Source organism: Sarcophilus harrisii, chromosome 2, assembly GCF_902635505.1.
Source record: "Sarcophilus harrisii chromosome 2, mSarHar1.11, whole genome shotgun sequence".
NCBI lineage: Eukaryota > Metazoa > Chordata > Mammalia > Dasyuromorphia > Dasyuridae > Sarcophilus > Sarcophilus harrisii.
Window position 1 is genome coordinate 36530130 of NC_045427.1, and position 12759 is coordinate 36542888.

The window sequence follows — 12759 nt, forward strand, 5'->3', positions numbered from 1 at the left end:
TCACATTTAAAAAAATTATATTTTATTCAATAACTCATTATATACATATGATATATAATTTATATTTCCTATAAATCATACTTACACACATAATTACACACATAATATCTAAATTATATGTATTAATATAATATTGAGAAAAGCTTGAATTGCTTTAAAGGGCCAAGCACACTGAATATTAAACAAATCCCAGAATCCTGATGTTACCATTGAGGGAATGAGTCATTTTGCTTGTGGTCACCATGATTCTTTTTAAGGGTATATATCTTTTTTAAATTTTATTTTATTTTTAATTACATGTAAAATTTTTTAATGTTCTTTTTTAATTTTGATTTTCAAGTTGATTTGTCACATAATTTAAATTATATATCATATATTATTATACATTCTATATTTATATTTACATAATGTATAAAATATAATGTAGATTATATAAAGCCAGAAAAAAATCTGTCTTCTACTCCTTTTTCTTCTTTCCCCCAATTAATAATGAGAGAAAAACAGCACCCCCGTTACAAACATGTATAGTCAAGCTAAACAAATATCATATATTACATATATAATTTATTATATCTTGTATAGATCACACACATATATTAAAAATTTTAAAAGATAGTATAGAAAGGAACTGTTCATTTCAGACTCCATTTTCATGACTCCATTTGGGGTTTTCTTGATATTGGAATGGTTTTCTTCTCCAACTCATATGAGGAAACTGAGGCAAACAAGGTTAAGTTACTTGCCCGGAGCCATAGTTAGGATATGTCTGGAGTCAGATTTGAATTCAGGAAGATGAGCCTTCCTGATTTTCCAGCTCCAGTGTGCTATCCACTATGATACCCCCTAGTTTCCCCAATTGCCCTGAGCAAGGCATTAGCTGAGCTTTTAAGAGAATCAAGTTTTTATAGCTTTCAGTTTACTGTTCTTACACAACACCACATTGAGGAAGCAATAATAAAAATAATAACTGAAAGAAAAAATAAAATGGGAAGGGTAATAGAGTACAATTTAACAAACCCTGACAAAAAATGTGGATGACAAAGTCAGCAGCTGTCCTGTTTCTTCTTCCAAAAAAAAATAAACATTTTCAGGATGAAAGTATTCATCATCACATAATTTAGAGCTGGTAGAGAAAAAAACAACAAGAAAACAGAAATTTTTTAAAAGGCCAGGGCTGGGAGAGGGTGGGGAGCGGGGCAGGAAGGGAGTGGGGAAGATATCTTGAAGAGTACATGAATGGTCATTGATAGCAGCAAAAGCAGCTGATATTTACATCCTCTTCCCACTTCCACCTTACCTCTTTGTGTTTCTGGCACTGTAATATACAAATCTTCATCTTCCTCCCACAAGGATAATATAGAGAATGTAGAGCAACACATAAGCCCATATTGAAAGAAAAGCATAGCTATGCAGGAACCCACAGATAAATTTTGCTTCAGCTTAAATTGCTTTAAAAAGCTAAACACACTGAATATTAACAAATCCCAGAATCCTGATGCTACCACTTGAAGCAATGAGACACTTTGCTTGTATTCACCATGATTTTTTTAAAAGGCATATATCTTTTTTAAAATTATATTTTATATTTTAATTACATGTAATAAAATTTCAAATTCTCTCCCTGCTTCTTCTACTCCCCTACTTCTTGAGAAGGCAAGCAACTTAATATAGATTATACATGTGAAGTCATACCAAATTTATTTCCATATTAGCCATGCTGCAAAAGAAACAAACTAACAAACAAACTACAGACTAAAAAAAAACATAAAAAAATAAAGACTCTATTAGTCCTTTCTCTAGAAGTGGATAGCATTTTTTATCATGTTTTTTCTAATTGTATTGGATCATTATACTACTAAGAATAGCTAAGCCATTCTTAGTTGATCATGAAACAATATTTTTATGACTGTGTACAATATTCTCCAGGTTCGGCTCACTTTACTTTGCATCAGTTTGTTTAAGTCTTCCCAGGTCTTTCGGAAACCATTCTGCTCATCGCTTCTTAATAACACAATAGCATTCCATCATAATTACGTATCACAATATATTCAGCCATTTTCCAACTTCAATTTCTCATTCTTTGCTACGACAAAAAGAACTGCTATAAATATTTTATATACATAGGTCATTTCCTTTTTCTTTTATCTCTTTGGGATACAGACGTAGTGGTGGTATTGCTGAGTCAAAGGGTATGCACAGTTTTATAGTTAAGGCTACATATTTTTATTGAATATGTGTTAAAGCTACCCTAGGGAAAGAACAATGCCCAGGAAAAAATGTAACTTCATATCGGTAAGTGTAAGCAATCAACAAAGCGATCTGGCAGGAAAGGGAAAATATTGTCTTTATAGATTATTACCAGGGAAGAAATCTTTAAACTGATCTCTCTTCCCAATATCTCTACAAGAAAAATGTGTTCTGATGACTCAGAGGTTGCAGCCTCCATTTTTCTAATATGCAAATCTCCCCTCAAGGCCACTAACTTAAATCAAGATTGTATCATAGATATATTAATCACATCAGAGTTTTGCTTCATCATCTCTTTCCACTCTGCTCACCACTGATATTTTTTTATAGGTGCTATAAATCTCCCCATGCTGGAGCATATAAAATGCATGGCATCTGTGTTTGTGAAGACAAAACCCATAACAACATGAGTGTGCTATAAAGGAAAATTACTTTTGAGAAATGGAAAACTGGTTGGCTAATAGAGTCACCTAAATCACAGGGTATAGAGTGAGAAAGATATTTCTTTATCATCAGAATAAAACAATTCCCTATACTCAACATTCACTTTGGTACAGATTCCCACAATGTAAGTTTTCTTGAACCAATGCCTGGGTATGGTTGTTGTGATTGGTGGCAGAAAAATTATTTCTATCTTTAACAAAAACAGTAACAAAATACAAGTTGTTCCTACTTTTGTATATTCCTTAAAAAAAAAAAAAAACAATCTTTCCTTTTAAATTGTAACACCATATCTGTGGATAAATTTCAAGGGGTCAGCAAATTTCAATGGGGAAAAAATTATATCTTCATTTTTACTAATCTATTTTCTTTTGCAACTGTATGTTTTATTTTATGCATTTAAAAGCAATATCCTACAAATGAATGTAGTATGGCTTTACATAGATGTATATGAATGTGTATTTATATATGTGTGTGTGTTCATGATTATAGATTTCTATGTATATGTATGCATGTGTATGTGCATATCTATGTACATGTAAATATATCTGCACTTAATTATAGCCTTCTTGGGAGAGATGGGGAGAAGAAAAGGAGGAAAAGAATAAATCAAAAAATGCATCACAGAGAAGAAAAGAAAACTTACAAGGAAGCAAAGATGGACAGTCCTAAACACATGTATAGTACTTATTATATATGCTTTCCTGAAATGGACATTTATTGTCTCATATTAAGAATCCTTCCGTGTTCTGCTGTGCACCTGGCAATGTTTTTTTTTTTTTTTTTTCTTTTTCTATTTTTTATTTAAGTCTTAAATAAATAAAATTTAAAAAATAAAAGCAGTGTCCTGAGAAAGGCTTCACCACATTGACAGAAGGGTCAATGGCATCTGACAATTCTAACATCCAACCCTTCTACTCAAAAGCACTATGTCAGTCTTAATATCAAATCATCTGAGCAGAATTTTCAACAACCAAAAAAATGTTCCACAGACAGACCCACTTGAACAGGACATTTCTAAAGAAAGTACCTCAGTAAATCCTTTCCAAAAAGGCTGCCATTTTCAAGTCAAGCGCATTTCATTAAAATTTGAACACCTTGATGGAAAACCAAATCTCCCCCATTGTACATTGTGCTTTTGCTAACCCTGCTACTCAGAACCACTATTTTAGAGTATAATAGGATCTTATAAGTCACTGAATCCAGCTCCCTCATTTTGAAGATAAAGAAACTGAGGGTTAGTGAGTCTAAGTGGCTTATCCTGGGTCACACAGCTAGTTAAGGGTCAGAATTGAGATTTAAACCTTATTCTCCCTGGGTTCTTAAAGCCACCAGCCACTATCTGCTAAGCCACACTGACCCTTCTTGGGTTAAGGTTGTACAGTCTTTTAAGATTCCTATAAGCACAGAACTTGAGATTAAAAGTAACCTGAACTGAGACACACAATCCACCTCCCACATTAAAGACAATAACATACCTGCCAAATCATCGCCCAGCCTCTGCTCCAGGACCTCCAAGGAGGGGGACCCCACCACTCCTCAAGGCAGAACATGGTGGACAGCTCTAATCGCTGGGAAGTTTTTCCTGACATCAAGGCTATAGTGACCTCTCTGTACCTTCCATTCATTACTTCTGGCTCTGTGCTCTAAGACCAAATAGAACAACTGACATCCCTCCTCCACACGTGAAGATGCTCTCCTGACCTCCGGCTTTTTAATGTTACCATGAAGGGAATTCTGAGATTCCTCCATTTGGCAACAAAGTGTCATGGGATTCAAATCGTCATGAAGTCTCCCTTTCCCTCTCTACTGGGAAAGTAAAGCCGGGGGAGAGGGTCACTTAGCATTGCCCCCGTTGCCACTGGCATTCCCCCTCACCCTCCTTCCCTTTACCTGAATGCAAGATGGGGTTAACAATGAAACTGAGCTCCTCCTTCCCCGATGATGTCTCTGTTCTCTGGGAGTGTGGAGGTGAAGGCACATGGCTTCTTTTGGGGCACGGCTGCCCCCCCGGATCTTCTCATGATACGGAGTCTCTTTCTCCTGGGTGGTCTCCCTAGCATCAGCAGCTGCTCTGTTTCTTCCTCTCACCAGGGCCAAGCCATTCACAGTAAGGATCACCAGAGAGCCCACTGCATACATGGCCAGCACAGGATCAGTGACTTATTCAGATGAGGTATGGAGATCAAAAACCTATATGTTCTCCTTTGCTTTTGTGTCATCTGGGCAGCCTTGAAGCCTTTAGTGACAGCCTGACTCTTGCCTCCTGCACCAATCGGTGGCTTTACACTGCAACAGGTTCTGAAGTCTCCTGAGTGAGACAAATTCCCCTCGAGCAGCACATGGGGGTTCAAGGTCTCCTCTTGGGAGAGGCCATGTTCAACTGCTATATTCAAGGTAACGCTGGGAAACCTTCTGAGGTCCCGCCAATACTCTGAAGATCACAGGATTCCCTTTGAATGGATCTCCTTGCAAGGCAGTCTGGCTACTCAGAGACTGGAAATCCAGAGGATGTGATAAAGGAACAGTCACCTACAAGTAAGTGGTAGCTCTTATTGCTTACCACCTTCTGACAGGTAGCAATGTCTTCTGGCCTTACAATCTGTTCAGTTTCCACCAAGGTTTTCTCCTTAAATAAGAAGAAAGTCTTATCAGGTAGGTTACCCACAGCAATGCAATTCCCCAGTGGATACTGGGGAATTATCTTTCCTTACTTGCTGAGCTGCCACTCCAACAACCATTAAGGATCAGACTTCTAGTCAATACTTAACTCCATTCCAAAAGTCAGAGAGGTCCAGTCTATTGATAACTATTCTCCAAGCTCTCCAAGGATCACTCCAGTGCTGATTGATGGCAGGCTCTAGAACTCAGGCAGCATCCCAGCCCTGTGCCCAGATGGCCAATAGACTCAGCAGCTCAGTGGTACACACATTATAAGTTCCTGCTGGAGAAGAAAACCAGATTACCAGCTGTGGCATTATCTGACCAGAACCATTTCCAAGGAATCCCAGCTTCCCAGCTTCTCCTATTTCTGCCTTGAATGTGCAATGGCACTGATCTGCTGATGACTGGAACAAGTGGGCTGCTCTTCCTCCCCTCTTCTCCTCCCTCTTCAAATGTCTGTGTCTTCAATTAAAGAAAAGCAGATTGAAAATGTTTCCCACCGAACTATATAACCACTCAAGCAACATTCCAACGGTACAATTTCTTCCCTGTGCAAGCACAAACGTATTGGGTTATGGGAAATTGTGCTTAATGAATGCAATCCTTTTAATTCTTGCAAGGTGTTTTTCTTTTGTCATTAGAACAATAAAATGAGCCCAAAGGGGGGAGGGACATTTTCAGGATCATTTGTGATTGCATATTCTTTCTCCTTTATTCCATTCAAGCCCCACTTCAATATTTCATCTCGGAGTAGAGATTATCAGGTGTTCTCAAAGGCTATACCAGTGGGTTACCCAATCCTTAGCACAGTGCCTGGCAAATTGTAAGTGCTTAATAAATGTTTATTGACTAATTGGATGAATGGCTGCTCCTTAAAACCTGCCAAAGCTTCGTGTAGGACTGCAGGTTGTCCATCTGTCTGTTTCTATGTCATTCGAGGCTCAGCCTAAATTCAGCTCATTCCCAGAAGGCTGGCCACCAGGTGAAGAATTTTGTTAGTCCTTACCCTTGATGATAACTCCACAGAGAGTTTATGACTTGAACGAGAGGAAATCATCTATCTCCAGAAGTGCTGAAGTCTTATCTATATGGACAAATCAGGCCATAAGCATTGATTGAGAGAATGCTCAAGAGTATTTTTATGTAGGTCAAAGAAAACAACTGAGTTGGCAATCATAACAGTAACACATCAGTCTAGTGCTTTACAAATGACAAAAGTTGCTTTCCTTAAACCATTATGATTACCAACTCCATATTACAGATGAAGAAACTAAAGAAGGGGTTTTGTGAATGTGGGTGTGGGTGTGTGTTTTAAGAGTATTTTAGTTTTTCCAATTATAGATAATGCCAATTTTTAGCATTCATTTATACAAGATTTTGAGTTCCAAATTTTTCTCCTTCCCTCTCTCCTCTTTCCCTTGCTCCTAAAATAGTAATAAGAGTTGATCTAGATTATATATGTAGAATCACTTAAAACTTATTTCCATATTAGTCATAGAGGGGAAAGAAGAAGTGAACCCAAAAGGAAAAAAAAAACATGAAAAAAAATAAAATAAGTGAAAAAAATAGGCTTCTAGCTACATTCAAAGCCCCTCATTTCTTTATCCAGATGCACTTTCCATTCTGAGTCCTTTGTAACTGTCTTGGATCATTGTGTTGCTGAGAAGAGCTGAGTCATTCAAAGAAGATCATCCCACAATGTTGCTATGACTATGTACAATGTTTCTGATTCTGCTCATTTCACTTTGTATCAGAAACTGAGGTTTAAAGAGACTGTTAAATGACTTGTCCCAAGTTGCAATCACTCTCTCCCGTAGATTATGATCTATTAACTTTCTTTTCTCACATACATACCATGGCACCTCTTAAACTCATGTCTTTTTCATTATGTCTGGAACGAACTCCCTTCTCCCCATCATCTCCTAGCTTCCTTGCAGTTCTTCCAGACTCAGCTGAAATTCTATCTTCTGCAAGAGGCTTTTCCTCATTTCTTCCAGCTGCTCGTGTTTTTCCTCTTAGATTGTCTCCTATTTACTATCCCTCTATCTATCTATTGACACATATATATGTATGTATATAAACATATATGTGTGTATATATTGTAGAAAGAGATACAATTAGCCAAAATACAAATATTTTATACAGATTTTAAATCTGTTCTTGTAAATAGTACAATTCCCCAAACTATGTAATACACACAGAGAACAAAGATTATGACACATGACATCACTTTTTGCATCTGTCTCTGCTATTGGACTATGAGCTCCTTGAGAGCAGGAACTGGGGTTTTGCTTTATTTAGATATAGCTGCTTAACATTTATATATCACTGTGAGATTTGCAAAGCATAGTGTATGTGTGTGTGTGTGTGTGTGTGTGTGTGTGTGAGAAAGAGAGAGAGAGAGAGAGAGAGAGAGAGAACGTGTGTGTGTAAAATCTCATCTGATCCTCACTTCTGGGAGTAGGTGCTGTTGGTAACCCTATTTTCCAGATAAGGAAACTGAAGTAAAGTGACTCATCTAAGGTCACCTCACTAGTAAATGTCTGAGGCTAAATTTGACCTCAAGTTATCCTGACTTTAGGCCAAGCATTCTGTCTATTTTTTCTACCTAAAAATATGTTTTTATGTAAACCCCTAGCCAATACACTACCCACACTTATCACAGTGCCTGGCACATAATCTAATAAATGCTTGTTAACTGCCTGCCTAACTGAAATATCAGGACTGGGATTTCAGCCTTGATCTGCTGAGTCCTGGCCCTGAGTCCTGTTTACTCAACACACTATCAGCTAAGAACAGTAACAAGCTTTCATTTTTCTTTGCCACAGAGTAGATAATCTTTATTTATTTTATTTTTGCTGAGGCAATTAGGGTTAAGTGACTTGCCCAGCTAGGCAGTGTTAAGTGTTTGAGGTCAAATTTGAACTTAGATTTTCCTGCCTTCAGGGCTGGTGCTCTAACCACTGTACCACCTAGCTACCCCCTCGAGTAGACAACATTAATTCTTCAAATGGATCTCATAATATTAATATCTGACACTTTTAGAGTGCATTTAAGATTTCTAGAAGTCTTTGCATGTGGTATCTCATCTGATTCTCACAATAATCCCAGGAAATAAGAAGCCTAACAATCACTGTTCTCATTTTTACAGATAAGGAAACTGAGGCTCAAAACCATATCATTTGCCCAGGGCCATATAGCTTGTAAGTCACAGACTTACAATTCAAATTCAGGTCTGAGGATCTTAAGAGACTCCAGGTTCACAACTTTTTGAAATTCCTCTCAAATTTAAACCTGAATCCCCAAAGACACTCTGCAGGTAAGTCTATTCAGTGGTTCTGAGGTCTCAGTGCTTTTGTTGTTGTTAAATAAAAATATTTTCCCATAGAAAACAAATGCATGCTAGTCGCTCATATTTTTATATTGTCAGTTATTTTATCATGCCTTGAAATCTCCATAGCTTTTTGGAACTTCTCCTAGAGATTTTTATTTTATCCAGGTAAGGATTCCTTCATTCTACCTTCATAACACCCTCAGGAAATCCAAGACTTGTAATGTTATTGTTATTATTTGTTTTTCTAAGCATAAAGCTAGGTGAAAGGAGAGAATGATCTTCTGTGACTAACTCTGCCCACCCACACAGAATGGCAACATTTCAGAGCCAGGATGAAGATACTCAAGAATCCATTTCTCCTTGCTGTGTGCAGATTTCTGAACTGTCTCTATTGCTCCAACAGCCACATTAAGAACAAATGTATTGCTTTTAATTAAAAGATTCACAGAGTGCCAGATTTTCTGACTTTGGTCCCTTCAAGCACTGAGGCATTGAAACTACAAAAGTTTTTCCTATTTTTATCAAGGTTGCCCAACATTTCTGGGTAAAAAAGTGAAGACTGTAATTTGCCTGAAAGTATTTACCTTAACACTCTGTTTTGTTGGGGAAAGGAGAACATATCCTTACACGATTAAAAATACAGGACTAAGAATTTCTAGGGTAATTATAGATTCTACCAAGAGAATCAGAATTCTAGAATCGATAATATTTACTTATTTAACCGGGAGAAAAACAATAAGGGTTTTCTTTTTTTTGTTTTGTTTTGTTTTGTTTTGTTTTGTTTTGGCGTTTCAAACAGTCTTTGGAATTACCTGAGTTAATTAAGTGCTGCAGATTATTAATAATGAGGATAGTAATAAACTATAGAGAACTATACCTATTTATAGGTATCTATATATGCCTATGATATAGGTCTCTATATATCAATGATACCTATATGATATAAGAACTATCCACTAATTAGTCAAATTCTGGGCCATGTCATTAGTAACTGAAAGCCTGTTATCCACTAAAAGCTGTCCATTCAAAAAAAACCTGTCAAAACAATAACAAATAGCTTGTCCCTTCCAGATAATTGCAGAAGGGGTTCATTTGGAAGAGCCATGGGGATGTGCTGTTCAATTTGTTCCCTAGTGAGGTTGCCGATTTTGAGCAGCTCTGCTCACTTAAATCCAACTCACAGGCAAGTCAAGACATCATTCTCATGCTGACATTGATCCTCTTTGAGAAGAAGGATGAACAACCACAGAAACACACCTACCAATTTAATGGAGATAGATTAATCTGTCTGTCTAAAAAATTTCTGCTTTCTCTTTAGCTATTGTATCATTATTTTAAAACACTTTCCCAAAGGCCTAAAATTCATGATCTTTTCAAACTCTAGGGTCTGTGGCTTTGGTAATATGAATTTCAATTCTCCAATTTAAATGGATTTGAACCTTTTGAAGAGTTTCAAGATTTTCTGTAATAATAAGGGAAGTATAAAATTACTGGCTTTAGAGGAGGAAGTAAGTACATATTCCCAAAATGCATAAAAGAGTGCCACAGTGTCTGATTTTTCAGAATATAGTTATGACTTAAACGATTTTCCCATTGTTTCTGGAGAGAAAAAATATTCGTAAGGAAACTAGTGAAAATCTTTAAAAATATTGCTGAATGAGTTGTTTCCTCTCTTCTCCCCCCACCCCACTTTCCTACCTCTCTTGTGCTAAATACACATTGGAATTGCCAGGCAACACCTGAGATATCAAAGCATCTGGATGAATTAATAAACCTCTTCCTCCCACTCCCTCTTCTGTTTTGAAGGACGGGAGACTTCCAGTGATAGGATGCCAGACAACGCTACCAAGGATTTCATCCACAGCTGTAGAATTCATGCACCAACAAATCTTCTATGTGCTTCTACCTTATGTGGTTTTTCTGATCTTTACAGTCTGTTCAATGAAAAAACAAGTGAAGAGTCCTTGAGAAGCTGGATTTTCCACAAATTATAAAAGAGGGGAGAGAGAGAGAGAGACCAAGTCTCAGTTTCCTTATCTGTGGAATGGCCATAATAATATTTACACAGTCTAACTCACAGAGTTGTTATTAGGAATGCACTTTATAGATAATGATGCATTACATATATGTTAATTCAGAAGATTATTGATATTATAGGCAGAAAGGATCTTGATAGAGACTGGATTAGGAACTGTGATTTCATTCATATTGGAATCTCCCTCCATCAATGTAAATCTGTATCTTCTTTGCAATTTAGAATCTTAGAGCTGATCAAACTATGGGAGAGAGTAAATGACTTGCCCAGAATCACACAATCAGTAGCAACAGAGGCAAGACTCAAACCCAAGTCTTCCTAGTTTTGTTTTGCTTTTATTTTTGAGAATCAATTGGGGTTAAGGGACTTGCACAAGGTCACACAGCTAATCGTAAGTGTTAACTATCTAAGGTCACATTTGAAATCAGGTCCTCCTGACTCCAGAGCTAGTATTCTATCTACTACCCTATCTAGCTGGTCTTTCTAGTTTCAGGGACAATTCTTTATTATCTATCCCAATGGTTCCCAATTAGTTATTATAAGCCCTTTGGGGGTCCCCTAGAATGATCCAAGACATTGGTAGTAAAATTTTTAATGATGCCTCCAACAATAATAGTTACAAAGACTAATAGTGATGTTATCTCAATCCTCTTTGAGAACAAAGAACAACAGATCAACCAACCAACCACCAAAGAGTATAATGACTAGAATATTAAATCACTTGGGAGTTCACAGTCCATTTTTATTTTTATTTTTGAAAGGAGTTTGAGAAACAAAAAATATTGAGGATCACTTTCTTATTCTATACTACCAAATCTTTCATTTTATGGAAATTTTACTCATTTTACTCAGAAATTAAGGGACTTGTCCAGGGTCACAAGATTATTCTATTTATTTTTTTATGTTTGTTTATGCCATCATTCTTTTATTATTGACTTGAAACTTAATAGTGTGACTTGAAACTTAATAGAAACTATTATGAGGAACTTTCCTCACAACTCTGTGAGATAGGGAGTGGAAAATATCATCTCAAATAAAATCAAATATCACTTTATGCATGTGAAGGCTGAAGTTTAAAAATATAAAGGAAATTGCCCAATAAGGAATGATCAGCAGGATGATTTCAGAAACAATTGGAAAGACTTATATGCACTGATACTGAGTGAAGCAAGCAGAATCAAGAAAACATTGTACCCAGTAACAACAAGATTATGTGATGAGCAACTGTGATGGACTTGATTCAAGGCAACTCCAGGCAATAAACTTGGGATAGAAAATGCCATCTACATCCAGAGAGAGAACAATGAGGAGTGAATATACATGGAAGATTACTCTTTTGTTTGTTTGTTTCTCACGAATTCTTCTCTTTTGGTCTAATTTTTCTTGCCCAACATGATAAATATGCAAAAATATTTAAAAGAACTGTACATGTTTAACCTATGTCAGATTATTTGCTTTTTTGAAGAGGGGAGAAGTAAGAGATATAGGACAGGAAATTTGGAACTCAAAATCTTACAAAAATGAATGTTGAAAACTGTCTTTACATGTATTTGGAAAAATGAAATACTATAGCAATTATTTTAAGTTTTTGTACAAACAAAATCAATGTAGCCAACGTTAGAAGGAAAGCAGAAAACTGGGGGAAAACATCTTAAAGCAAATTTCTTTGATAAAAAAGTATCATGTCTCAAATATATAGAGAACTTTGTAAATTTATGCAAATATGAGTCATTCTCTCTTTACTAATGGTCAAAGGATATGAATGGCACTTTTCAGATGAAGAAATCAAAACTACTTATAGTTACACAAAAATGTTTTAAATCATTATTGATTAGGTAAATGTAAATTCAAAGCATGTTGAGGCATTACCTCACACCCATCTAATTAGCTGATATGATAGAAAAGGAAAATGACAGATCTTGGAAAACGAGGGAAAATTGAGACATTAGAATTCTGTTGACATGGTTGTGAACTGATCCAATAATTCTGGAGAAAAATTTGGAACTATGCCCAAAAGTCTCTAAAACTGTGCATATTC